We start from the raw sequence: 27917 nt of genomic DNA, 5'->3' as shown, positions 1-27917 counted from the left end.
TAGAACCTGTATAAAGAAGGTACATAGATGGCTCCTAGTACGTTAATCTTCAGTCATTGATGCTGGCTTAGGAACAACAGGAAAAAACAAAGGACCAACAAACTTGTGCAACACTTCCTTCGCAAGGTACCCACATAGAAAGTAAGCATTATTAGCACCATCAGCAACAATGTAAGGAAATCTTCCTTTTACCCATAAGGACAGCAAGTATGGGTAAGAAAGTCAATTGAGAGATAGCTCCTCTGTAGCTGTGACTAAACTTCAAAGAAGCTCCATTAAAGGAAATTCTCATTTTTCAAAAAGGCAATACTTGGTTCAAAAAGTTTAATACAATGGGGATTTCCGCGCTGGTCCAGTGGTTAAGAATCTGACTGCCAATGCAAGGGACACGGGCTACATCCAGGAAGAGCCCGCATGCCGCAGGGCGCTTGTATTGCTTTGATCCCACACTCTAGGGCCTGTGCTCTGCAACAACACAGGCCACTGCAATGAGAGGCCCACACAGCACAACTCGAGAGCGGCCCCCATTCTCTGCAACTGGAGAAAAGCTGGAACAGCAACGGAGACCTGGCACAACCAAAAATAATAAAGGAACGCTTTAAAAAGCTGCATACGATGAAAACTACCTAGCTTATCTATTTTCCATACACATACACACACACAGGTATTATTTGTGGCTTTAACAGATATATCTAAACTTCCTTCAATAAAAAGTTATACACTTAGTGAATGCTCTCACCATGAATGTATGGAGTGTCTATTTCCCCATTCATTCATTAACAATACTTCTCTAACATTTTGTATTTTTGTCAATCTGATGGGTGAAAAATAAGATCTTGGTGAGGTCTGAAAATGGTTTTCTCTTTTCATGAGAGGTTAAATATCTTTTGGGGCTTCCCAGGTGGCACAGTGATAAAGAGTCTGTCTGCCAATGCAGGAGGTGCAAGAGACGCAGGTTCAATTCCTTAAGTCAGGAAGATCCCCTGGGGCAGGAAATGGCAACTCGCTCTAGTATTCCTGCCTGGGAAATTTCATGGACAGAGAAGCCTGGCTACAGTCCATGGGCTCGCACAGTCAGACAACTGAGTGACTGAGCACACAAGTGTCTTTTACACTGTCACAAGCCATGTGTAGCCTCTTTTTAGAAGCACAATTTTGTAAATGGTGGTGTTCTTTTTAATTACGTATAAACTTCCTTATGTCAGAAGGAACGACCAAGCATACAAACCAGAGTCCCTAACTGAACAGAATCATGCAACTGACAGCTTGGCTCATCAGTGCCAGAAACCAAAGGCCACTAAGGGGTTTAAGTAAGCTGTGTTCATTAGAGAAACTGTTGGTAATTACATTAACTGCTTCTCTTATGGTCTTCCTCAAACTAGTGACATCATCCCCAGTCCCCAAAGAAAAATAACACAAAGAGCATTTTTCCAAATATAACCCAACCATCAGCCGATGGATCCAGTGGGTTGTTTTTAATTATGCATAAACATAGCATGAAATAAGGTCTGACAGTACACAACTGTTCAACGCACATGCTATTAACAGCAAATACTTTTCTGCTGAGGGCCTGCCTACTCTTCCAGGTGTTTGCAGCTGCCAGAAAGGAAGGCTATATTTAGAGCAGCTACCTCAGGTCAAGCCCCATGCAATGGTGGCCTGTAGTATTAGTGAGTAATGACCGGAATTACACTACCACCAAATGCTGGCCTGTCACGTGTGTGCTAGATAAAATTTACATAGAGCAGAGTTGGGTGAGGGTCTAAACTGTGCCTGTTTATTTGACCATTCAATAGGAAGGCTCGGGCTTCAGTCTTTCCAGCAACTTCCTTATCTAGTTGGTACTTATCTAAAGTGAAGAATATGTGACTGGTCAAACTTAGGGAGGCCCAGATCCTACCACTCACCAACAGACTCAGGAGTGTGTCTGGAATCAGCCTTACATTTAGAGATCAGACATAAAACAAAGGAAAGAAAAAGAGGCTGAATTTGTATTTTTTCTGAAAACTTTTAAAATAAAACTGTCCACCTTTTCATAAAGTTTTTTTTTTTTTTTTCTTTTGCCAAAGGTCTCAGGCAAACAGCCTGAATTGTTTTCTGTTCACTTAGCTGTAAAATATGCTTGGGAGGGAAGAAACTATTTGTGCACTCAGGACAACTGCCAATTCTCATATTCAGCCTGTGTCATATTTCACCACTTGGCTGTGCCTGCTATCAGACAGGACTTTGAGACCAGCATAGCAGAAACACGAACAAGTGGAAAAATCCAGTTACTCTACTTAGGCAGATCCACCCCCCTCCTCAAACCTCTTTTCACACATTCCTACTTAACCCACAGCCAAGCCAACAAAACTGCTTACTTATACCTATATTATCAAGAGAACTCAGCCAGAGAAAGATTAAGAAACATTTTTAAACCCCAAAGTGAAACTGAAAGTAGAGAACTAGTCTCCTGGCAGGAAGGAGTGAAGGATGACAAAGCATAATCATCTCCCAAGTACAAGGCGGAAAAAGAGGACACTAGCCTGGCAGTTCCCTAACCCACAGGGCAGGTACACAGCCCCCTCAGCGCTTAGACCATTTAGATCACTGCCTCCCTGGGCCAAGAAACAGAAGGAATAGACTTAAACAGCGCCAACTCAGTGTGAGAATAAGCAAACATAATAGCATGCACTCCTGTTTAAAACAACACACTCAACTACTATTAGGCAACAACACACTCCACATGAAACAGAGATGGCTGAGGACATGGGAAAGAAACTTGGACACCACTCAGTATTCAGCCCAGCCTGAAAGTGTAAACCTCCAGGTTCCTTCAGTGTCTTTGCTCAGGAAAAGTTTTTACTCTGATCTCAAAGTTAAAAGTGCCTAAAGAATGAAGGGGAGCAATGTAACAAGTGGAAAAAAGGCACAGGCGAAGAAGATGGATGATGGTGATGATTATATAACACTGTGAATATACTTTATGCCAAAGAACTATGCACTTTTAAATGGTTAAAATGGTAAATTTTTATTTTACTTTATTTTTATTGATATGACCAACCTAGACAGCATATTAAAAAGCAGAAACATTACTTGGCCTACAAAGGTCCATCTAGTCAAAGTTATGGTTTTTCCAGGAGTTATGTATGGATGTGAGAGTTGAACCATAAAGAAAGCTGAGCGCTGAAGAATTGATGTTTTTGAACTGTGGTGTTGGAGAAGACTCTTAAGAGTCCCTTGGACAGCAAGGAGATCAAACCAGTCATTCCTAAAGGAAATCCATCCTAAATATTCATTGGAAGGACTGATGCGAAGCTCCAATACTTTGGCCACCTGATGTGAAGAACTGATTCATCAGAAAAGACCCTGATACTGGGAAAGATTAAAGGCAGGAGAAGGGGAGGACAGAGGACGAGATAGTTGAATGGCATCACCGACTCTACGGATATGAGTTTCAGTAAACTCTGGGAGCTGGTGGCAAGAAGCCTGGCGTGCTGCAGTCCATGGGGTTGCAAAGAGTCAGACGCGACTGAGCAACTGAACTGAACTGATAGTTGATTTACAATGTTGTGTTGGTTTCTGATGTATGGCAAAGTGATCCAAATATATTCTTTATCATATTCTTTTCCATTATGGTTTATCACAGGATACTGAATATAGTTCCCTGTGCTATACAGTGGGACCTTGTTATTCATCTGGTAGTCTGTGTCTGCTAATCCCAAACTCCTAAATTTATATTCTCTGCACCCACTTCTCTCCTCTGGTAACAGTAAGTTTATTTTCTATGTTTGTGAGCCTGTTTTGTAAATACATTCATTTGGATCATGTTCTAGGTGGAACCTAAAACGGCCACATATAGGCAGTATCACTTGTTCTTTGCCTCTCTGACTTTGATCAGTGTGGTCATCTCTAGGTGCGTCCATGTTGCTGAAGGCGGCATTCTTTCATTCTTTTTACAGGTGAGCAGTGTTCCATTACATATATTCACCACATCTTTATTATCCACTCATCTGCCAACGGACAATTAGGTTGCTTCCATATTTTGGCTACTGTGAACAGTGCTGCGATGAACATGGGGGTGCACGTATCTTATTAGTTTTCTCCCAATACAGGCACAGAAGTGGAATTGTTGGATCATATGGCAACTCTATTTTTAGTTTTTTAAGGAATCTCCATACTGTTTTCCATAGTGCTTACACTAATTTACATTCCCAGCAGCAATGTAGAAGGGTTCGCTTTTTTCCACACCCTCTTCAGCACTTGTTATTTGTAGATTTTTTAATGATGGCCTTTCTGACTGGCATGAGGCGATTCCTCAGTGTAGTTTTGATTTGTGTTTCTCTAATAATTAGCAATACTGAGCATCCTTTCATGTGCTTACTGGCTATCCGTTTGTCTTCTGTGAAGAAATGTCTATTTAGACAGTCTGCTCGTTTTCCCACTGGGTTGGGTTTTTTTTTATTATTGAGTTGTATGCACTTTGTGTGTATTTTGGAAATTAAGCCTTTATCAGTACATTATTTGCAAATATTTTCTCCCAGTCCATCAGCGGTCTTTTCAATTTATTTATGGCTTCCTTCCTGTGGAAAAGTTTGTAAGTTTTTTATTAGGTCCCATTTCATTATAAAAAGGTAAAATTTTAAATGGCTTTATTTAGAGGAAGCTCCTAACCCCCGGCTGTGGGGCTTTGAACAAGTGGCTAATCATCTGTGTCAGTTTACTCATGTACAAAACTGAGTTTTTTATGGTAAGTTTGGCTTATATTTTATATTACAAAGTTTGTGTTACAAGGTGGGCTGTGAAGACTGCGTGAGGTAATATGTGTAAATGCCATATGCCTTAGGTTGGCAGACATTTAATTAACGGACATTTATCCATGTGCAAGGCACTCAGCCTTGGACAGAAAAGACACCCATTACAGGCAAGGGTCCTCTCCATTATAAAGCCTAGCAGCCTGCAGCAAACCAGGGACACTCAAACAAGGGTAACTGCAACTACCTCTCACACTGATGCTTATCAGCCCAAGGCAGCTTTTTCATCTGGGGGTGAAAAAATGGGCTTGGTGCACAACAGTTTCAACCACACTGATAATCAAGTTAACCTGATTTGGAGTAGACGGACCTGTAGTGCTGATATGTGTTTTCTGATGAAACACAATTCTGTAACTCAGAAGTGACATTGTGCAACCTTCATTTTATAGACGAGGCCACAGACACACCGACAGGTGAGTAACTTGCACACGTCTATATATCTTTTAACTTACCCAGAATTTTCCAATTATCTACTAATGCTCTGAACATCTTATTTTCTTAAGAACGTACTAAGTACCATCGTGAATTCTATAAATCAGCTAGTTATAACATCTCATTAAGCCAAATTTTTGAAAGTGGTCAAATGTCTAATTGTGTATATATTCAAAAACACAGAAGATTTATTTTTGTACTATTTATACAAACATAAGTCAGATTAACAGTCTTGTGAAGAAAAATCATCAATATACTGAATACATATCAGGAATATCATCCCAAAAATACAAGGGTAAAAGAAAACAGTTAAGAAAACTAGGAAATCAGAATTTAAGAAGGAATGCCGGAAGTCCAAGTATTAGCTCAGATTCTCAGCAAAATAAAATTAGATATCTTTCCTCTTCCTCTCTGAACAAGAAACTGAAAAGGATTCAAATTACTTATAAGAAAAAAAAAAAAAACTATCTGAATAATCGGGACATAAATTGGGAAATCAGAATAATGAATCGATCCAGTTAAACATGAACAGTAGCATCTTCAGGCTTCAAGCAATACTTACTCTGAACTTCAAGAAGTCTCTCTCATCTATGGAGTGCCAATGACCCTGCTCCCAAGGCACAGGCCTAGCAGCAATCAGGAAGACTTCACTATCCCGAATGACTGAGAAAACCTCAGCAAAAGAGGTAGCAGTTCTTACCAGGGCTTTCCAACATCAACTCAACAGGCCTCTTGCATGGAAGACCAAAATGAGGGGCAAAAAATGTGACTCTCAAGAATGTTAAGGCCTTCGAGGAAACTGAGAATTTTATTAAAACAAAGATGAATGCAGGTAGGGAACAGAAGCTGAACTAAAGAAGGCTCAAATATTTTCAAACCTAAAACTTAACTAACAGATGATACTATTTAATATGTGAAGACAGGAAGAAAGAACTAGGCAAAGATTTCATTAGGAGCAGCAAAGGTCACACCACTGTTTACCCACTTCTTAGAGCCCTTGCCAAGTCTAAGATCGTTTCTTCACTCTTCTTTTCCTGGCTATTTATTGGCCCATTAATTCTTAAACTTTTTAAAACTGGTCCTTCTAACATCAGCAGTTATACTGCTTCCAAAGAGAAAGTAAAATACTAACATTCTGCATGAAAACCCAAGGCAGTGGAGCTGTTTCAGACTATAAGTATGCAGTTTCGGGCTACATACTTTAAAGGATAAGATATAATTCAATGATATTTACTTTATTCACAAGGATTTGCAACTACCTCTACTTTCAAACTTTTAAATCATTTGAGATGAACATCACATATCCATTAAGTAATGATTTCTCATTATTCCTTCATTTCCATCCCCTGACAACTACAAATCTGTTTTCTGTCTCTATGAATTTGTCTCTTTTGGATAACTTATATAAATAAAAGGAATGACACAATATGTGTAACCTTCTATGTCTGGCTTCTTCCACTTAGCATAATATTTTTGAGATTTATCCCAAATGGTAGCATGTTGATCAGTATTTATTCCTTTTTATGGCCTAACAATGTTCCATTATATGTAGATACTACATTTTAACTATCCATTCATTTGTTGATGGGCATTTGGATTGTTTCTACCTTTTGATTATTACTACTGCTATAAACATTCATACACAAATGTCTGGGTGGGCCTGTGTGTTCACTTCTTCAGATATATACCTAAGAGTAGAACTTCTGGGTCACATGTAATTCTGTTTAACTTTCTGAAAAACCACCATACTGTTTTTCACATCAGCTGAACCGTTTTGCATTTTTATCAACAATGTATAATAAGTGTTTCTATTTTTCTACATCCTCACCAATACTTCTTTTTTCTATTATTAGAGCCATCCTAGGGTGATTCCCTGGTGACTCAGACGGTAAAGAATCTGCCTACAATGTAGGAGACCCGGGTTCAATCCCTGGGTCAGGAAGATTTCCCTGGAGATGGGAATGGCTACTCACTCCAGAATTCATGACTGTAAAATTCCATGGACAGAGGAGCCTGGTGGGCTACAGTCCATGGGGTCACAGTCGGACATGACTAAGCGACTACCACTAGTGGGTATGAAGTGGTATTTGACTGTGGTTCTGATTTTCATTTTCTTAATGAGCAATAAACAACTTTTCATGTACTTGTTAGCTATCTGTATATCCTCTTTGGAAATAACATCTATTCAAATCCTTTGTTCATTTTTGTGACTGGGTTGCTTGTCTTTCTATTGTGCAGTTGTTAAGAGTTCTTTACATATTCTGGATACTAGAACCTAGATATAAGATTTACAAATATTTTCTCCCATTATGCTGACTGTCTTCACTTTCTTGATAATGTCTTCTGATGCAACACCAAGTTTTTTTTGTTATTGCAATCTAATGTATCTAGTTTTTCTTTTATTGCGTGTGACTCTGATGTCAAATCTAAGAATCAGTAGCCAAATTCAAGGTCATGAAGACTTATCCCTATGTTTCTTCTAATAGTTTTATTGTTTTATTTAGGTCACTGATTCATTTTTTATCTAATTTTTGTATAAAGAGTGAGGCAGAGGGTCCAACTTCGTTCTTTTGTCTGTGATTATCCAATTGTACCAGCCCCATGTGTTAAAGAAGATCAAATATTTTTAACAGAACAGAAAGCTGGACAGCCTCTTGGGTATGAGTGGGATTCCGCCCTCTGTGTGACCCTAGCTAGCCACTGGGGACACTTCGGTTGCAAGGGCAATAAACGGAAAAGCTCAGCCCTTGGCAGCCCGAGAGGGGACAAGCTGCAGCGTGCCGCACCTCGCCGTGGCAGGAGCGCATGTGCTCATGCTCTGAGCACACTGAAAGACACACCCCACTCCCAAACACAGTGTCCAGGGCTGAGAGAACCAACATTTATGTTCAGAATCGAACTAAATTATCAGCATAAAAACCTTTCCCTAACTGCCAATCAATAACTATAGATAGTATTTACTTCTCCTGTATTTCTTTTCCTTAAATTTCCACTCATTCATGACTCTAGGTACTAGAACTGTAGATAAATAAGACAGTCTTTGCTACCAAGGAACACAAAGTCTGTTAAGAAAGAGTTGGGGGACTTCCCTGGAGGTCCAGTGGTTAACAATCCGTTTTCCAAAGCAGGGGACACAGGTTCAGTTTCTGGCTGGGGAACTAAGATCCCAAGCACCACAACAGCCAACATGCCACAACTGAGTGCATGCACTCTAGAGCCTGTGCATCACAACCAGAGAAGTCTGCAAGCTGCACGCAGAGAAGCCTGAGCGTGCCACAACTAGAGAAAACCCCACAACAAAGAGCCTGCATGCCACAAGGAAGACAGCGCAAAGTTTAAAGCGAAAAAAAGGTAAATATTAAAAAGGAAAAGATGTGGAAACATAATCACAGTTCAATGAAGTAAACTGCAGAGAGGAAACCTAACCAAGGACTGCAAAAGTACAGAAAATACCCTTCTCCAACTTAGGACTTCAGGGGAAGCATCGTCAGCTAGGTAACATCAAAACAGTACCCCCATTGAACTGTTTAACCACCCAAAGAAAGAGGGTGAAGGGGCATTTCAGATACAGGGAGAGACTCTCCAAACGCACACAGGACACCACAAACTCACAGACAGCCAGAAAAAGAGGTCTGACAACATTCAAGTCTCTGGTTCTGGTTGTTTCTGAAACCTAAAAGAATTGCTAAGTTAGGTTCTAAGATACTTTTGTATCATTATTAATTCTCATTTTTATTCAGACTAGTTTAAGACAGAGTTCCATTTTCTCCAATAAAGTCCTAACTGAGACAAGACTAAAGTATTACAAAAGTTAGAAATCCACACTATATAACAAAGTCAAGGTGAGTAGGAAGAAATGGGCTCCCTCTGTCTCGGCTTAGCAAGACACCAGTCCTCGTATGTCACAAAGTGACTGGTAACACTCCCCACGTACTCCACAGCCAGATGAAGTCTTAGGAGCCTGGACAATGAAAGGAAACTGCACACACAACACTGGGAAAACCTGAGTAAGGTTCTTCAAGACAATCCAGTCCGGCCTTCCAAAGGAAGGTGTGACATACAAGATAAGAATATAACTTTCTGCCTAAAGGCAGAGATCTGAAACTACTAATGGTCAGGTAATCTAGAGATTTATGCTGAATTTCAGGGCAAGAATTCTCTGTATCAATAAAACTGTGAGACCCTGATGAATACAATATAGACAGCCCCTTTCGAAACTTCTCCCAGGGTCCCCCAACCTGCCATCTCCTCCCTTCATTATGAAACACATCTGAAAGAAACATAGCTGGGGAGGGGGGAATTTTAAAGGGAGTGACATTCCACAGATTTGAGAAAGCTCAAAATCCAGAAATTATGCATCCATGCCCTGAACAGAAACCTTTAACCACAAGTGGTAAGGAGAGCTAAGGGACCTAACCCAATCCTAGCAACTCTCTTTAGCAATCTCAGGAGACTCAAATCTGATTATATTACTACTGGAGTTGGTCATTTATCAAAGGGAATGTTTGAATATGAAATGGATAAGCAATGAACCTAAGTTTTTAAAAGAGCTCTATTATGAGGTGCCTATAATTACTATATTCCTCATCAAGCCCTAAGCCCCCAAAGTAGCATCTCACTGGAAGAGGAAAGCTAAGCAGCATGGCCCTCACAAAGGATCTATCTCCCACCCTGCCCCTGTATCTCCTGTGCTCCTCTCAAGGATGCAAGAAAAATGTCAGACACGTGGAATCTCTCTGGGAGAAGGTAGGCCAAGGCTTTTAGTTCTCTGCCAGTGAAATTAGTCAACAGACGACCACAAGACTTACTGACTGTATTTCACTGCTCCTGCCCTACAGAGGATAGGCACACTTGGGCTTCTTCCTGCTTGTACCCCCAGATTGAGAACACTGCCTGGCATATAGAAGGTGCTCAATAAATACTTGTTTGAAAAGAATACACTAGTGACCAAATATAGTACTGTTGACCTTTGAACAACATGAGGTAAATTGAGTATGTTCACTATAATTAGATTTTTTTCAATAGTGACTACTACATGATCTGAGACTGGTAGAATCCACAGCTTGGGGAAAGCGGATATGGAGTCACATTATATAAGTTATACACAGACTTTCCACTGCAGGACAGTCCGCACCCCTAACCCCCGCATTATTAAAAAGTCAACTGTAATTTTCCTTTCCTTTTACCACATTTTCCTCACAATTTTCCTCACAACTGTATACTGGAAGTATCGGCATATCTCCGTTTGTTGTGCTTTACAGATATAATTGCTTTTTCTTTTTTGAGACTGTGACTTAATTTACACCTTTATGGCTGCGCTGGGTCTTCGTCGCTGCTCTCTCCAGCTGCAGTGCGCGCGCTCCTCCTGCGGGACCCGGGCTCTACAAAGTTTCAGGAGTTGTGGCTTGCAGGCTCTAGAGCACAGGCTCAGCAGTGTGGCGCACGGACTTGGTTACCCTAAAGCCTGTGGAATCTTCCTGGACCAGGGACCAAACCCATGTCCCCTGCACTGGCAGGCGTACTCTTAACCACTGGGCCACCAGGGAAGTCCCTAGAGTTGCCTTTTTACAAACTTCAAGTTTGGGGCAGCTAGTCTCACCGTCTGAGATGGCCTACCCTCTTTCTGTGGAGTCTGTGTCTCTCTAAATAAATCCACTTCTTACCTATCACTTTGCCTGTCACTGAATTCTTCCTGCCACCAAACATCAAGAACCTGAGCTTCATTAAGTCCTAAAGCAGAACTAAAACCTCTGACGAATAGATGATGTCAGTGATGTCAGTATTCTTCATACCAGAGAAGACCACCTGAGGCCAGCAACAGAGAAGCTCTTGAAAAAGACTATCTGAGGCCGGCTTAAAGGAACCAAAGAAACCCATCAGATTATCTAAGGCCAGACTGGCGTGCAGGCCCTGTGCACACCTGATCTTTGATCTTATCAGCACCCCCACCCCTGAACAGTGGCTATAAAACTGCTCATCAAATTCTCCACCACTGGGACACACCGTTTTCAAGGCAGGACCCTACTGTGTACCCCTTTGCCTGGCAAAGCAATAAAGCTATTCTTTTCTATTTCATACCCCCGCAAAAAAAGTCTGTGGCAAGCAAGTCTATCAATACATTTTTCCAACAGCATTTGCTCACTTTGCGTCTCTGTATCCCATTTTGATAAGTCTTAAAATATTTTGAACTCTTCCATTGCTATATTTATTATGGTGATTTGAGATCAGTGATCTATGATATTTCTATTGTAACATGAACTGTGCCCACATAAGACTGTAAAGTTAATTGGTAAGTGTGTGTGTTTTGACCACGCCACCAACCAGTCATTCCCCCATCTCTCTCCCTTCTCCTTGGGTCTCCTTATTCTGAGATACAATGTTGAAATTAGATTGTGGCCTCTAAGTGTTCAAGTGAAAGGAAGAGTCACACATCTCTCACTTTAAAAGCTAGAAATGATTGAGCTTAGTGAGGAATGCATGTCAAAACACAAGACAGCCAGAAGCTGGGCTTCTTGCACCAAACAGCCATGCTGTGAAAGCAAAGGGAAAGTTCTTCAACAAAATGAAAAAGAGCAATCCGTGAATGCACAAATCATAAGAAAGTGACACAGCCTTGTTGCTGATGTGGAGAAAGTTAGAGTGGTGTAGACAGAAGATGAAATCAGCCACAACATTCCCTAAAGCCAAATCATAACCCCAGAGCAAGACCCTAACCCTCTTCAGCTCTATGAAGATGGACAGAGGACAGGAGGCTGCAGAAAAGTGCTAAAGCTAGCAGAGGCTGGCTCTGAAGTTTAAGGAAAGATGTGATCTCCATTTAATACAGAAGTGCAAGGTCCTAGAGGGAGCAAGTGCTAATGCAGCAAGTTATCCAGAAGACCTAGATAAGAAAATTCATGAAAGTGGCTAGATTTTCAATGCAGATGAAACAGCCTTATAATGGAAGCAGATGCCATCTAGGACTTTAGTGGATAGAGAGAAGTCAATACCTGGCTTCAAAGCTTCAAAATGAGAAGCTGACTCTCTCAGGGGCCAATGCAGCTGGTTGCTTTAAGTGGAGGTTGATGTTTATGTACCACTCCAAATACCCTAGGGCCCTTAAGAACTTTGCTAAACCTACTCTGCCTGCGTTCTGTAAGGCAACAACAAAGCCTGGATGGCTGAACATCTGTTTACAACATGGTTTACTGTTGAGATCTGCTCAGAAAAGATTCCTTTCAAAACATTACTGCACATTGACAATGCTCCTGGTCACCCAAGAGCTCTGATGGAGATGTGCAATGAGATTAACGTCGTTCTCATGCCTTCTAACACACAACATCCCTCTGCAGCTATAGATCAAGGAGTCCATTTCCAAGTCTTATTTTCTAAGAAATACATTCTATGAGGCTATAGCTGCTACAGATAGTGATTCCTCTGGTGAATATGGTCAAAGGCAATTGAAAACATTTTGGAAAGGATTTACCATTCTAGATGCCATTAAGAACATTTGTGATTCATGGCAGGAAGACAAACTACCATCATTTACAGGAGTTTGGAAGAAGCTGATTGCAACCCTCACAGATGACTTTGGAGGGGTTCAAGACTTCAGTGAAGGAAGTGACTATTGATGTGGTGGATGTAGCAAGAGAATGAGAAACGGAGCCTTAAGATATGACTCAACTGCTGCAATTTCGGGATAAAACTTGGACCAATGAGGCTCTTAGGGATGAACAAACAAAGTGGCTCCTGAAATGGAATCTACTCCAAGTGAAGATGCTGCAGAGATTGCTGAAATGACAACAAAGGACTCGGATTATCACATAAACTTACCTGATAAAGCAATGGCAGGGTTTGAGAGGACTGACTCCCAATTTTGAAAGAAGTTCTACTGTGGGCACAATACTGTCAAGCAGCACTGCATGCTACAGACCAATCATTCGTGAAAGGAAGAGACAATCAATTTGGCAAACTTCATTGTTCTCTTACTTTAAGCTGCCCTGGCCTGAAAGCGGAGAAGGCAATGGCACCCCACTCCAGTACTCTTGCCTGGAAAATCCCATGGACGGAGGAGCCTGGTGGGCTGCAGTCCATGGGGTCGCTAAGAGTCGAAACAACTGAGCGACTTCACTTTCACTTTTCACTTTCATGCACTGGAGAAGGAAATGGCAACCCACTCCAGTGTTCCTGCCTGGAGAATCCCAGGGACGCGGGAGCCTGGTGGGCTGCCATCTATGGGCTCGCACAGAGTCGGACACAACCGAAGTGACTTAGCAGCAGCAGCAGCAGCAGCCTGAAAGCAGTCACAAAAAGAAATGTGCACATCCATGTTCATAGCAGCATTATTTACAATAGCCAAAAGATGGAAGCACATGTTTATCAACATGTGGTACATACATACGGTGGAATATTACTCAACCTTAAAAAGGAAAAACTGTCCCGTGCTGAAACATGGATAAACATTGAGGATATTATGCTTAGAGATAAGCTGTCACCAACAGAGACAAATACAGTATTAATGGTAGTCACAAGTATCTAGAGTAGTCATTAACAGAAACGGGAAGTAGAATGCTGACTGACAGGGGCAAAGGGAAGGGGGAAATGAGGAGTTACTGTTTAATGGGTACAGAGTTTCCATTTTGCAAGATAAAAAAGTTCTGGAGATTAACTGTATAACATGCTTAACACTACTGAACTATACACTTAAAAACCATTAAGATAATAAATTCTATGTTACAAGTATTTTACCACAATTTTTAAAACTGTTAATTAGGATGAAACCAATGTGTTTCATTAAGAAATTCGGACTTATTCCTATAAGGAAAGGAGAGCATAGAAAGGTTATAAAAACAACTCTTTTGAAGTACAACTTAGGCAGCATAAAATACTCATTTCAGCTGCACAATTCAATGATTTTTAGTAAAGTTACTGAACTATAAAACAATCGTCATGTCACCCCAATAAAGTCTGAATGCCTGCAATGTATACATATGGTAATGGCACAGGGGAATTAAGAATGCTAATCAGGTGACCTGGACATAGGAACATTATCCTGGATTATCCAGGTGAACTCAATGTAATCACTTCCTTAAGCACAGAAGAGGGAACTGACAGAGAGAAGCAGAGAGAAAGCAGCAAGAGGAGCCGCCTGACATGCTGGCTTTGAAAATGGAGAAATGAGGCCATAGGCCATGGGGCGGTATGTGGCCCCTGGAAGTGGTAAAAGGCAAAGACATGAATTTGAATTCTCCAGCAAGAACACAGCCCTGTTACACCTTAATTTTAGCCCAGTGAGACTCATTTTGCATTCCTGAACTCCATAACTGTGAAATTATAAGTTGGTGTTTTAAAACCACTAAATTTGTGGTAATTCATTAACAAAAAACAGTAAAAAATTAATACAATGGTTATTTGCTGTATTAGTTTTGCTACTTTACTGTTAACATGTGTTTGAAAATGCATATCACACAAGGAAACTATGAATGTAAAAAGAATGAAGAAATGTTGCAAATAAAAAGCTGCTATTTTCTGCTGAGTCATTTCCTTCATCATAGCTGTGCTCTCAAGAACTCAATTAGCCATTAAAGATGCACATTTAGAAGTAACTCCTCTCTTTCTTGCTTCTGTCCCCCACCCTCTGCTATGTAACTGTCGTGGATACTTCCTAAAAAGGTAAACAATCGCTAGGTTCAGTGCTAACTGAAATTCTGAAGATACTAGAGCCGAGGACATGCCCAAAGGAGACATGAAGTGTATGACACCCAAAAAAGCCCCAGAATGACAAACAGAAAACATGATTCAGACAAAACTATTTTCATAAACAAAACATTTGTGGCTTATTGTTGTTCATGAAACTTTCTTTGGCACATAATTTAAAGCAGCAGTTACAGAATGATCAGGTAAATCTGTAATTAAGTATGGTTTTCAGAAGTGTTTACCTCACAAGGAACTTAGAATAGGCCAGTAATGGTTAAAATGTGTCTTACCCTACAACCTAGTCAGAAATGTGTCTAAAAGATACAACTTTTATTATTATTAAAAAGTGCCAGAAAGCCAAAATTTAAACCAACATTCCACTCTCAAATCTAGCTGTTGTTTCTACATATAGAGAAAAAGAAATTCAGGGCCTTCAAAAAGAAATAACACATCTTTGTGTGTGTGTACGCACGCTTAGTTGCTCAGTTGTGCCCGACTCTTGGCAACCCCATGGGCTGTAACTCCCGAGGCTCCTCTGTCCATGGCATTCTCCAAGAATACAGGAGTGGGTTGCCATTACCTTCTCCAGTCCTGACCCAGGGATTGAACCCAGGTCTCCTGAATTGCAGGCAAATTCTTTACTATATGAGCTACAGGGAAGTCTTTTACCTATACCTTTGACAAAAAGGCTCCACACCTATCTTAGATGTCCTGCCTAGAGATTTCCTGATGGTGTGTCACAAGAACTACACTGACCAAACCATCTTTGGAGAATGCAACAGTAAGCCTCAGCCTTTTCACCTCCAAAAACGACCGTACCTTACCAATCTTAATAAAACTTGACCAAGTCCTGTGTAATATGATGAACAATGCCAATGCAACGCTATCACTACCAAAGAACATCTCATGGCTCTAATGCCTGCTCTGCTCATTCTGCAGCCAACACATCTCCAAATATTCTGTGGCTATATTTGGCTGTTCTCTGGTACATGTGGGATAGGTACCTCAAAAAGCTACATACTTAAGAGCTGGAAGGCTAAATTAAATTAGACACAACTTGGGAAAAGGCAGATTTTGTCACAGCTCACAAACCTGACAGGACCAGGCCCCTTTTTCTTCTATGAACTAATAAAACAACAGTATAAAATGTCACAAATTGGTGCCATCTTTAGTAGTAACGACCCACTGAGAACAAACAAGGAAGACAACATGGAAAGAATATTTCCTGTAAAAGTCCTTACAAGAGTCTCAAATATTCTTAATGTTCTCATGTCTGGGCAACCATCTGCACATGAGAACAGTCAGGTTTGGGCAGCTCATCCAACTATGGCATTTCTTCTACGTTACAGAAGAAAAGGATTTTTAAAAACAGCTACTTTGCATGATACTACATAATTACCACCAGTTAAATTACTACCAAAAAAAAAAAATCACAAAACTATCCAAAGAAACATGGAGTGGGGAGGAGGGAACTAATTTGGTTCACAAAGAAAAACTAACAAAAACTCAGGAAAAAACTTTCTGTAACTTGTTCTGCTTTTTCCCTAAAAAGAGTGGTCTCTCAAAGACAGAAAAGCAAACATCCCCAATCAATGCAAACACAATGAAAAAGTATATGTATTTCAAGCTTCACAAAGGTCACGGAGATGTCTCTCTCCAGTACTGCTTCTTTGGATACTCTATAGCTGAGGTCAAGGTAAATATGTTCAGCTCCGCACTATTAAGATAAGTAAGCAAAATCTGCTTCATTCACCATAAAATCCTTCATAACTCTGGTTAAGTCCCATTTAAAAATTAGCAGTATCCGTATTCCTGGGGAGAAAGAATCAATACTGTGAAAATGACTATACTACCAAATGCAATCTACAGATTCAGTGTGATCCCTATCAAATTTCCAATGGCATTTTTTCACAGAAGTAAAACAAAAAATTTCACAATTCATATGGAAACACAAAAGACCCCGAATAGCCAAAGCAGTCTTGAGAAAGAATGGAACTGGAAGAATCTACCTTCCTGGCTTCAGATTATACTGCAAAGCTTCAGTCATCAAGACAGCATGGTACTGACATAAAAACAGAGATATAGACCAATGGAACAAGATAGAAAGCCCCAAAATAAACCCATGCACCTATGGGTACCTTATTTTTGACAAAGGAGGCAAAAATATACACTAGGACAAAGACAGTCTCTTCAATAAACGGTGATGGGAAAACTGGAGGGCTACATATAAAAGAATGAAATTACAACACTTCCTAACACCATACACAAAGATAAACTCAAAATGGATTAAAGACCTAAATGTTTAAGACCAGAAACTATAAAACTCTTGGAGGAAAACATAGGCAGAACACCCAATGACATAAATCAAAGGAAGACCCTCTATGATCCACCTCCTAGAGTAATGGAAATAAAACCAAAGGTAAACAAGTGGGACCTGATTAAACGTAAAACCTTTTGCACAGCAAAAGAAACTCTAAGCAAAGTGAAAAGACAACCCTCAGCATGGGAGAAATAAACAGCAAATGAAACAACTGACAAAGGATTAATTTCCAAAATACATAAGCAGCTCATACAACTCAATGCCAGAAAAACAACCCAATCAAAACGTGGGAAAAAGACCTAAACAGACATTTCTCCAAAGAAGACATATAGATAGCTAACAAACACATGAAAAAATGATCAACATCACTCATTATTAGAGAAACACAAATCAAAACTACAGTGAGATATCACCTCACACCGGCCAGAATGCCCATCCATCAAAAAGTCTACAAACAATAAATGCTGGAGAGGGTGTGGAGAAAAAAGGAACACTCTTGCACTGTTGGTGGGAATGCAAATTGATACAGCCACTATGGAAGACAATATGGAGATTCCTTTAAAAACTAGGAATAAAACCACCATATGACCCAGCAATCCCACTCCTAGGCATATACTCTGAGGAAAGCGAAATTGAAAAAGACACATGTATCCCTCATTGTTCTTTGCAGCACTATTTACAATAGCTAGAACATGGAAGCAACCTACATGTCCATCGACAGATGAATGCATAAAGAAGCTGTGGTCCATATACACAATGGAATATTACTCAGCCATAGAAAGGAATGCATTTGAGTCAGTTCTAATGAACTGAACCTATTATGGATAGGTTCAGTGGATGAACCTAGAACCTATTATACAGAGTGAAGTAAGTCAGAAAGAGAAAGATAAATATCGTATTCTAATACACATTTAATGGAACCTAGAAAAATGGTACTGAAGAATTTATTTACAGGGCAACAATGGAGAAACAGACATAGAAAATAGACTTAGGGACATGGGGAGAGGAGAGGAGAAGGTGAGAAGTATGGAAAGAGTAACACGGAAACTTATACTACCATACGTAAAATAGATAGCCAACAGGAATTTGCTGTATGGCTCAGGAAACTCAAACCAGGGCTCTGTATCAACCTAGAGAGATGGGATGGGGAGGGAGGTTCCAAAGGGAGGGGATATATGTATACCTATGGCTGATTCATGCTGAGGTTTCACAGAAAAAAAATTTTGTAAAGCAATTATCCTTCAATAAAAATAAATTAATTTTTTTTAAAAAGCAATCTTTTCCTTCAAACCTCTGAAACAGGTTTAGACTGCATTTCCCAATAAATTTCTGAAAGGGCCCATTTACCATGTTAAAAAAAAAAAAATTAGCTGTATCTTCAGAAAAGACTGCCAACCAATACACACAGAAGGAACAACAGAAAATTCAGAAAACTTATCTTATTGCAATCACCTGGCAGTAAACAACCCAAGCAAGGATCATCAATGGATACTAAAACATCAATGGATACTAAAGATTGCTGGGAAAAGGGATATTCTCACAGTCTCTCACAGATTACTTACCAGTTACAAAGGACAGTAACAGATATACACTGTCTTAACTAAATACTCAAATTTAGCACAATAATGGAAAAAACAGCAGATGTAACAGAAAACACAGAATCATCTGTTATTATTTCTAACAACAGAATGTTTATTAACCTTAATTTGGCCATGAGGAAACAGATTAATCAACAATATGGGACACTCGAGAGAACAACTGGCCCGGACTCTTAAAAAATGTCAATGTTGGACCTCCTTGGTGGTGCAGTAGATAAGGAGCTGCCTGTCAATGAAGAGGACGCGGGTTCAATCCCTGCTCCGGGAAGAGTCCACTTGCTGGGGAGTAACTAAGCCCCTGCATCGTAACTGCTGAGCCGCACTCTAGAGTCTGCGCTCTGCAACAGAAGTGGCTAACACTAGGAGAAGCCTGAGCACCACAACAAAGAGCACCCCCTGCTCAGCGCAATGAGAGAAAGCCCGGATAGGCAACGAGGACCCAGCGCAGCACACCCCGAAAAACACCACCAAAAACCCAATGTCATAAGACATGCAAATGGCAAAGGTGAGGGACTGTTCCAGATTAAAGACACAACAACCTAACATAACATGAGACGCTTGAGAAGATTCTGGGTTGTTTTAAAGGGCATTTGGGGAACAAATAGGACAATCTAGATATGAACTGTATTTGAATAACACTAGTATTTCCAGGCTAAATTCTTTGGGAATGACAATGACATTGCAGATATGTAGCACGATGCCCTTGTTCTTAGAAAATACCTGCTACAGGATTAAGGGGTGAAATGTTGCGATGACTTCAATTTATCGCAAATGGTTCAAGGGGGCAAGGTAGAATAAAATCCAGAGAGAGAACTCCCATACACTGCTGGTGGGAATGTAAAATGATAGTTACTTTGGGAAAAGATACTTGGGAGTTTCTTAAAAAGTTAAACTTAACTTTACAATAAAAAATGGCACTTAATTCCTAGGTATCTACCCAGAAGAAATTAAAACACATAAAAAGATCTTGCAAATGAATGTTCATAGCAATTTTATTCATAATAGCCAAGAAGCAAGAAAAGATCCAAAGGTCCATCAACTGGTAAACGGATAATCAAAATGTGGTATATATCAATACAATGGAAAATTACAACACAATAAAATGGAAAATAAATAAAAATACTGATACATGCTAACACATGGATAAACACCATACAACACTAAGTGAAAGAAGCCACATACAAAAGAGCACTTACTGCATGATTCCGTTCATATGAAAAGTAAAGAAAAAGCAACAATTCAGAGACAGAAAAAAAGTAGTGTTTGCCTGAGGCTGGGAGTAGGAATGGGGATGAATTATAAACATGCAGATGAAACTTTACTGAAGTGATGAAAATATCACAAATCTAGATTGCAGTGATGGCTGCTCAGTCCTATAAACTTACTAAAAACCATTCAATTATCTATTTCAAGTGGATTAACTTATGATATGTAAGTTATATTCAATAGAGATACTGTAAAAATGAAGCAGACACGGTAAAATGGCAATTACACAGGTATTCATTGCGCTAGTTTTTCTGTAGTTCTGAAAGTCTTCAAAATAAAAAGCTGGGGGATAGATCAGAATGAACTCTGCAAAGCACACACTTAACCGAAATTAGTTTTTAACTGCAGATCTCCCAAAGGAAGTAAAAGGACAGAGCACAACCCTGAAAAGATTAGGATTAAATACAAGAAGAAGGCAGTAGAGGGATTCCCAGTGGTTAAGAATCCACCTGCCAGGGCAGGAGTTCAATCCCCGGTCCGGGAAAATCCCACATCCCACGGGGCAGCTAAGCCTGGGGGCCAAAACTACTAAGCCCACATACCCTGCGGCCCATGATCCACAAGAGAAGGCCTCGCGCACAACCAGGAAAAGCCCTCACGCAACAACGAAGCCCCAGAGCAGCCAAAAATAAAAATAAATACGGAAACCACTGTTTATAAATAATTTCAAAATAGTGGTTAGCTAAAAGAAAAAAACAGTGGACCAAGGTCCAATTTTTATTTGAGAATGTGATTAAAAACTTTTCTCTACTTTTAGGTATTATTTTTTCTAATTACACAATACATTTTCATTACAGAAAATCTGTGAATTAATGTGAAAAAGAAAGTATAAAAAAGAAAATAAACAACTATATAATCTCACAGTCAGTGATAACCATTTGTAGTTTGTTCTTTATCCTTCAGGTAAAAGCAGACCCATTTTAGTGAATGAAAGCTATCTAAATATACCTGATCAAGTATTCAACTGGTATACCGAAAGTTTATATATATCCAATCACATGAATTGTAAGAATAAAAAAACAAAATAAAAACTTTTTAGATGCAAATCCAATACTTCCTTTCAGCTTCCAATTAAAAATTTCATACTTTAGCCTCAGCTCTCTCCCAAAAGCCTCCCAAAATTTAAGTACTGTGCTACAGATTGAATGAATGCTTGTGCCCTTGCCCCCGCCCCAATTCACTGTGAAATCCTAACTCCCAAAGTGATGGTAATAGGAGGTGGAGCCTTTGCGAGGTGATTAAGTCAGGAGGGAAAAGCCCTCTCAGAGGATGGAATCAGCGTCCTTATAAAAGACATCCTAGAGAGCTCCCTTGCCCCTTCCATCACATGAGGTTACAGTGAAAAGTCACCTGTAAGCCAGGCCCCTCACCAGACATCCAATCTTTTGGCACCCTGATCTTGGACTTCCCAGCTCACAGTCTATATTTTTGTTATAGCAGCCTGAATGAAGAAAAATGGGAGGGAAAAGTCAGAAAAATCACAAGGACAAAATAAACACGTGAGGAGGCAACATATGGGTCGCTAGAAAGCAGGCAGACAAGTGGTAAATGACTTAGCTGACCTGAAAAAGATGACTCGTCCCGGGTCAGCGGTGAGAACAAGTAGAAAAGGAATCCAACTTAAGATGAGGATTCCCCAAAAGGCTGAGAAATTAAGAGCACCAAGTACCCTACAAGTGAAGCTGAAGACATGGATAAAAACAGAAGTTATGCATTTATTTGCCCAAACTATGCATTAGACCTCAGATCCCCAATTCAGTCTAAACAACGTGGAGCTGGTGACTGCCCCACCCTGGAGGAAACGGGTGGAGCTGTTAAGCCCTCAGTTAACAAACCCTACAGTCTGGCCCACAACTTCCAATTTACCTTTGTGTCCTACTCTTAAATAAAAGTAGATAGCTAAGAAACAAGTACTTAAGGTAAAAAGTAATATAAAAAACCAAAACAAGTAAACATAAAAGGCAACTTGAAGAAAACAACTCTCAGGAGATCTCAGAAAGCAGAGCAAAAATTTTGTCAAAAGTTCATGAAAAGAAAAAAAAAGAAAAAGACAGAAGACCAGACCAAAAAATCCAGTATCTGAAAAATATGCATTCTAAAGAAAGAGAACAGAGGAAATAAAGAGGAGGAAATCAAAGAATTAACTCAAGAAAATTTCTAAGATATAAGAAAAACAAATGGACAAACAGAACAAAATAGAGAAATACAGAGAGAACAAAAAGGTGGTTGTAAGAGAAGCAGCTAAGCGGAGGAAAGAAAGGTGAGGGAGATTAAGAGGAACTTTCTAGGTGCAAAAAAAATGAGTCACAGTTATGGAAATGTATAGCGTGAGGAATATAAAGAGTAACCATCTTTGTACAGTGACATACCATAACTGCACTTACCAGACTTATTGTGGTGATCATTTTAAAATATACTGAAACATCAAATCACTATGTTGTGTGACAGGAACTAACACAGTGTTGCTGTAGGTCAATCATACTTTCAAAACATAACTCCTTAAAAAGATCAGATTTTTGGTTACCAGAGGCAGAGGGGGGAATTGCAGGAAGGCAGTCAAAAGCTACAAACTCCCAGATATATGATAAATAAGTACCAGGGATGCAATGTACAACATGATAAATATAATCAACACTGCCACATGTTATACACGAGAGCAAATTCTAAGAGCTATCTCACATGAAAAAAAATTTTTTTAATTTCAATTTTGTATCTCTATGAGATGATGGATGTTTACTAAACTTACTGTGATAATCATTTTATGATGTATGTAGTGAAGTCATTCTGCTCTAAACCTTAAATTTATGCAGTGCTGTATGTCAGCCAAGGGCTTTCCAGGTGGCTCAGTGGTAAAAGAATCCGCCTGCCAACGCAGGAGACACAGGAGACGTGAGTTCAATCCACTGGGTCAGGAAGAGCCCCTGGAGAAGGAAATGGTAACCCACTCCAGTATTCTTCCCTGAGAAATCCCACGGATGGAGGAGCCTGGTAGGCTACAGTACGTGGGATCGCAAAAGAGTCAGATACGACTTAGCGACTAAACAACATGTTAACCAAATCTCAATAAAACTGGAAGAAGAAAAAATAAGAGAGAGAATAGTTTCCACACTAAAAGGGCTCCCCAAAACTAAGCCCGATGTAAGAGAACACAGGCTGAAATGCATCACTGTCAAGTTTCAGGACACTGGGGACACAGCTAAGTTACCAAAAGCTTCCAAAGAGGGAAAACGCAGAATTCGAAGAACAAAGCACCAGGACAGCATCACATTTCAACATTTTCACTGAAAAACACAAGATAAAGGAACAATGCTTTCAAAAGTCTGAGAAAAATATTTCTAATCTTCAAGTTGCTACCTAAACAATCCTGGGGTATTAACTAAACATCAGAGCAAAATAGTTTTCAGAATATGAAAGTCAAATTTTATCTCCTCTACATTCTCTATTGGAAAAGGAAATGGCAACCCACTCCAGTGTTCTTGCCTAGAGAATCCCGTGGACAGAGGAGCCTGGTGGGCCGCCGTCTATGGGGTCGCACAGAGTCGGACACGACTGAAGTGACTTAGCAGCAGCAGCAGCACTCTCTATAGAAAGTTTACAAATGGGGTCCAGGAAACTGAGGTTCTGACAAAGTGGGGGAGAATACGCAGCAGAGCAAGAGTTCTGCAGTCCAGTAGGCCAAACACTCTGCAAGAGACTTCTTCACAAAGATAAAACTGACAGCGGACACCTAAAGCGTCTCAACCTACTGAGAAGAGGTTTGTAATTGGTAGAGTTTGAGCGACTGAACTGAAAGAGTTTGAGGATAACTCAGTTTCTAAAAATCTGATTCCTATACAGAAAAAATAGAATTTTCTGTATATCCTGTATATAGATGTTGTATAGATGAACTGAGCTGTACATCTGAACTTAATAAATAAAGCATTTTAAAACTAAGATGGAGCAAACCAAAAAAGTAAGACAATTATCCCCCTTACGGCAGCAAAAGATTGTGCAGAAGAGGAAAAGGAATCCCAGCACACTAATGGTTCAAGTGTCAATGAGAATTTTAAATAGTTAAAAAAAAAACCACCAACACTGAAAACTGACTTAGATAATTAAAATGGGAGCATCAGAGAGGATTAATGTAACTAAAAATAACCATGTGCTGGGTACAGCTCTAAATCTTTACACATTAATTTATCCAATCCTCAGATATAAACTGATATTATCCTTTAAATATAAGGAACCAAGGCACAGAGAGAATAAAATAACTTGCCAAAGGTCACACAGATAGTAAACAGTAGAAGCTTTGAACTTTGCTCTTCACAACACTGGCTCTCACAAAGTAACATTCTCATCTCCCTATAAAAGTCAACAGATAATGGTCAAAACAAAAAAAATCAATAAATAGAGTGGTAAAAACCCAAAATTTGGTTTAAAGAATTTAAAAAGACTGCCTTTGGGGAATGAGACATACACACCAATGCAACAGAAGAAGCTCAAAACCAAGCCCAAATATACATATAAGCACAGCACTTCAAACCATTCAGGCAGGATGTGAATTTCACAATGAATGGGAAAACTGACTAATCATCTGAAAAACATGTTAGATATCAACCCTAGCACACTGTCCAATAAATTTCAGCTGTATAGAAGATTTATAAGTAAATTATGCAATCATAAAGAAAATAGATGTGAATAATTATATAAGAATTAAGTAGGGGGAGGATTTCTAAAAAGAAATCTTAGGAAAAGACTGCTAGATTCAACATCATAAAAATTCACCAAAAAAACCTGCTACATGGTTTTAAAAAATTATAATCAATGTTAAAAGACAAACTGGAGGAAAGGCAAGCATTTAATAAGCTATTTTCCTGAATATGCAAATGGATCACACAAACCAATAAAAAACAAACAAATAGTAACAACCCAATAGAGGTGGAGACAACACACACACAAGAGTCACAGAACAATATAAACGGCTTCAGTAAAGTGGGGGGGGGGGGGGGGGGGGGGGATACAAATGGCCAATAAGGATAAAGAAAGATGTCCCACCTCACTCAGAATTATAGCAATACAAGTTAACAAGAATATATATTTATCCTATCAGACCAACAACTAAATGCTATTCTTCCATTGCTAAGAGGGTGGCAAAACAAGCACTCCTTGTATGTAGTAAAAATAAATATTGATATAATATGCTTCAAGTGAATTTGATACTGCCTATCAAAATTGAAATTGCCCATACACCTAGCGCCAGCAATCCCACTTCAAGGACTGCATCCGCAAGTTTGTATCAAGATACCTAATACCAAAGTAACTTTATAAGACCAAGTACCTGTCCATCAGTAAGAAAGTAGCTAAACAAAATGTGGTCAGCCACAACTGAACACCATGCATCCACTAAAAAAAAAAAAAAGATGGTACACATTGTGAAGTTAACTTAAGAACAGCCATGTCCAGTGTGATTCCCTCTGTGTGTGTGTATTTTAAAGCATGACAGGGATAAGACCTCTATACATGAGATGGTACACCAATATATCCTGCTCTCCCAGTTAAAAAGTCTTGACAACCAAGGTGAATGATGGACCTAAAACGGCTTGGCCTAAAGTCCACACTAATAACATGTCAACGTTTCTTTTAAAGCATTGAGCAGGGGCAAGTTTCTATATACCGGTAAAGGAATATTGCGAAGCCTTTAAAAATAAAAGTGTAAGGAAGGGCTTCTCTGGCAGTTCAGTGGCTAAGACTTAATCTTCCAAAGCAGGGGTGTGGGTTCAATCCCCGGCTGGAGAGCTAAGATTCCACATGCCTCAGGGCCAAAAACCCCAAACAGAAGCAATATCGAGACAAATTCAATAAAGATGTTGAAAATGATCCCATTTAAAAAACTATTTAAAAAAAAAGTAGAATCTTATTAAGAATGGAGAAATGGTCACAAGACTTTCTGTTGTTGTTGCTGTTGTTTGACTGGTTTTTTGTTTACTTATTTGGCTGTGCTGTGTCTTAGTTGCAGTATGCAGGCTCAGTAGTTGGGCAAATGGGCTTAGTCGCCCTGTGGCATGGGGGATCTTAGTTCCCCAACCACAGATTGAACCTCCATCCCCTGTATTGCAAGGTGGATTCTTAGCCACTGGAACACGAGGGAAGTCCCATAATAAGAGATTTTTAAAGTGAAAACAGATTGCAAATAGTGTGCATATGGGTTGAAGGGTATCCCCCTGAATTCATGTCCTCCCAGACTCTCAGAACCATAATCTTTGTAGATGTAGTCATAATAGATTTTCTTGTTTAGTTGCCAAGTTGTGTCTGACTCTTTTGTGACCCCATGGACTGTAGCCCACCAGGCTCCTCTGTCCAAGGGATTTCCCAGGTAAGAATACCGGAGTGGGTTACCATGTCCTTCTCCAGGGGATCTTCCGGATCCAGGGATCAAACCTGCGTCTTTTACATTGGCAGGCGAATTATTTGCAGCCAAGCCACCTGGGAAACCCCATAATTAGGCTGGGCCCTAAATCCAACTGGCACACACACACACACACACACACACACGCGCGCGCGCGCGCGCGCGCAAAGGTCATGAGACTAGTGAGACAGAAACGGGACTGAGGCAGCTACCAGCCAAGGAATACCTAGAAATGCCAGGAGCTATCAGAAGCTAAGAAGAGGTAAGGAAGAATTCTTCCCTAAGAACCTTTCAAGGGGTCATGACCCTGGTGATGCCCTGAATTCAGACTTCCAGCCTCCAGAGTAAGAGAATAAATTTGTTTTAAGCCACTTAGTTTGTGGTACTTTGTTATGGCAGTCCCAGAAACCTATACAGTGTGTAAAACACAACAATCAGGAGCACAGAGTCTGGTCCCAGGCTGCTTATATTTTAATCCCACCATTTATTACCCACATAACTTTAGGTAACCTCTTTAACCTTACTCAGTCTCTAATTATTTTCTGTAAAATGAGGGTAACAGTATTTACCTCTTAGAATGTTTATGAACATTAAATTATATATTATGCTTAATCACTTAAAACAATACCCAGAATATGGCAAATACTCCACTTCTATAATGCAAACACAGGTACAAACACAGTAGCATTAGAAGGATATAGATCAAAAGGTTAAAACTGTTTATTTCTGAGTCCTGTAAGTATGGCTTATTTTTTTCTTTTTGGTACTTTCTAGCTTATATGTAACAAGATTTATGCCATAATAAAATTATTATTATTAAATTTTAAAATAAAAAGGCAGCAGTTTCCGGTTACAGTTGTATGCAAACTCTATCCATCAGCTAATGATTTCCACTACTCAAAGCCGGCTATCAAAGTACTTTTTTTAATTAAAAAGCAAAATTTACTTTAGAAGATAAAACACTGAAAAGCACTTAGAAGCACATGATTGTATCATTCAATCAATCATTAGTAAGCTGTTGCTGCACAATAGGCTATGAATCACTGACCTCAAGCACAATAAGTCAAGTTCCAACTCCTGGAAACACACTGCAGACTCAAGGCTCAAACATTTTAAGAAAACACAACTGTTCATTTTTAAAGTGAGTCTTTTCAAACCCAGTACACAGTAAATTCAATGGGGCTGAGTTTCACATTTGGAATAAACTGCTACTCCTCTCATACGTTAACAAATCATTAAAAAAAAAAATCATTAGAAAATCACTTACAATATCAATTACCAAGCAAAAAAATGTATTAGCGTCATTTGCACAAGGTGGCTTAATAATGAGTTAAGTCTCAGACTTCCCTGGTGGTCCAGTGGTTGAGAATCCACCAGCCAAGGCACTTTGATCCTGCTCTGGGAAGATTCCACGTGCTGCAGAACAACAAAGCCCATGCACCCCAGCT

At 39.7% G+C, this 27917-nt stretch overlaps 1 protein-coding gene across 4 annotated transcripts in view; it reads right to left on the bottom strand.

Moving 5' to 3' along the window:
• The window catches only part of ILRUN (inflammation and lipid regulator with UBA-like and NBR1-like domains), a 99441-nt gene that overhangs the window by 59261 nt on the left and 12263 nt on the right, over positions 1 to 27917 (bottom strand). The window lies entirely within an intron of this gene.

Source organism: Budorcas taxicolor, chromosome 11 (genome assembly GCF_023091745.1).
Source record: "Budorcas taxicolor isolate Tak-1 chromosome 11, Takin1.1, whole genome shotgun sequence".
NCBI classification, from domain to species: Eukaryota; Metazoa; Chordata; class Mammalia; order Artiodactyla; family Bovidae; genus Budorcas; species Budorcas taxicolor.
The sequence above is the reverse complement of the archived record's forward strand: the minus strand, read 5'-3'. Positions and strand labels throughout refer to the sequence as shown.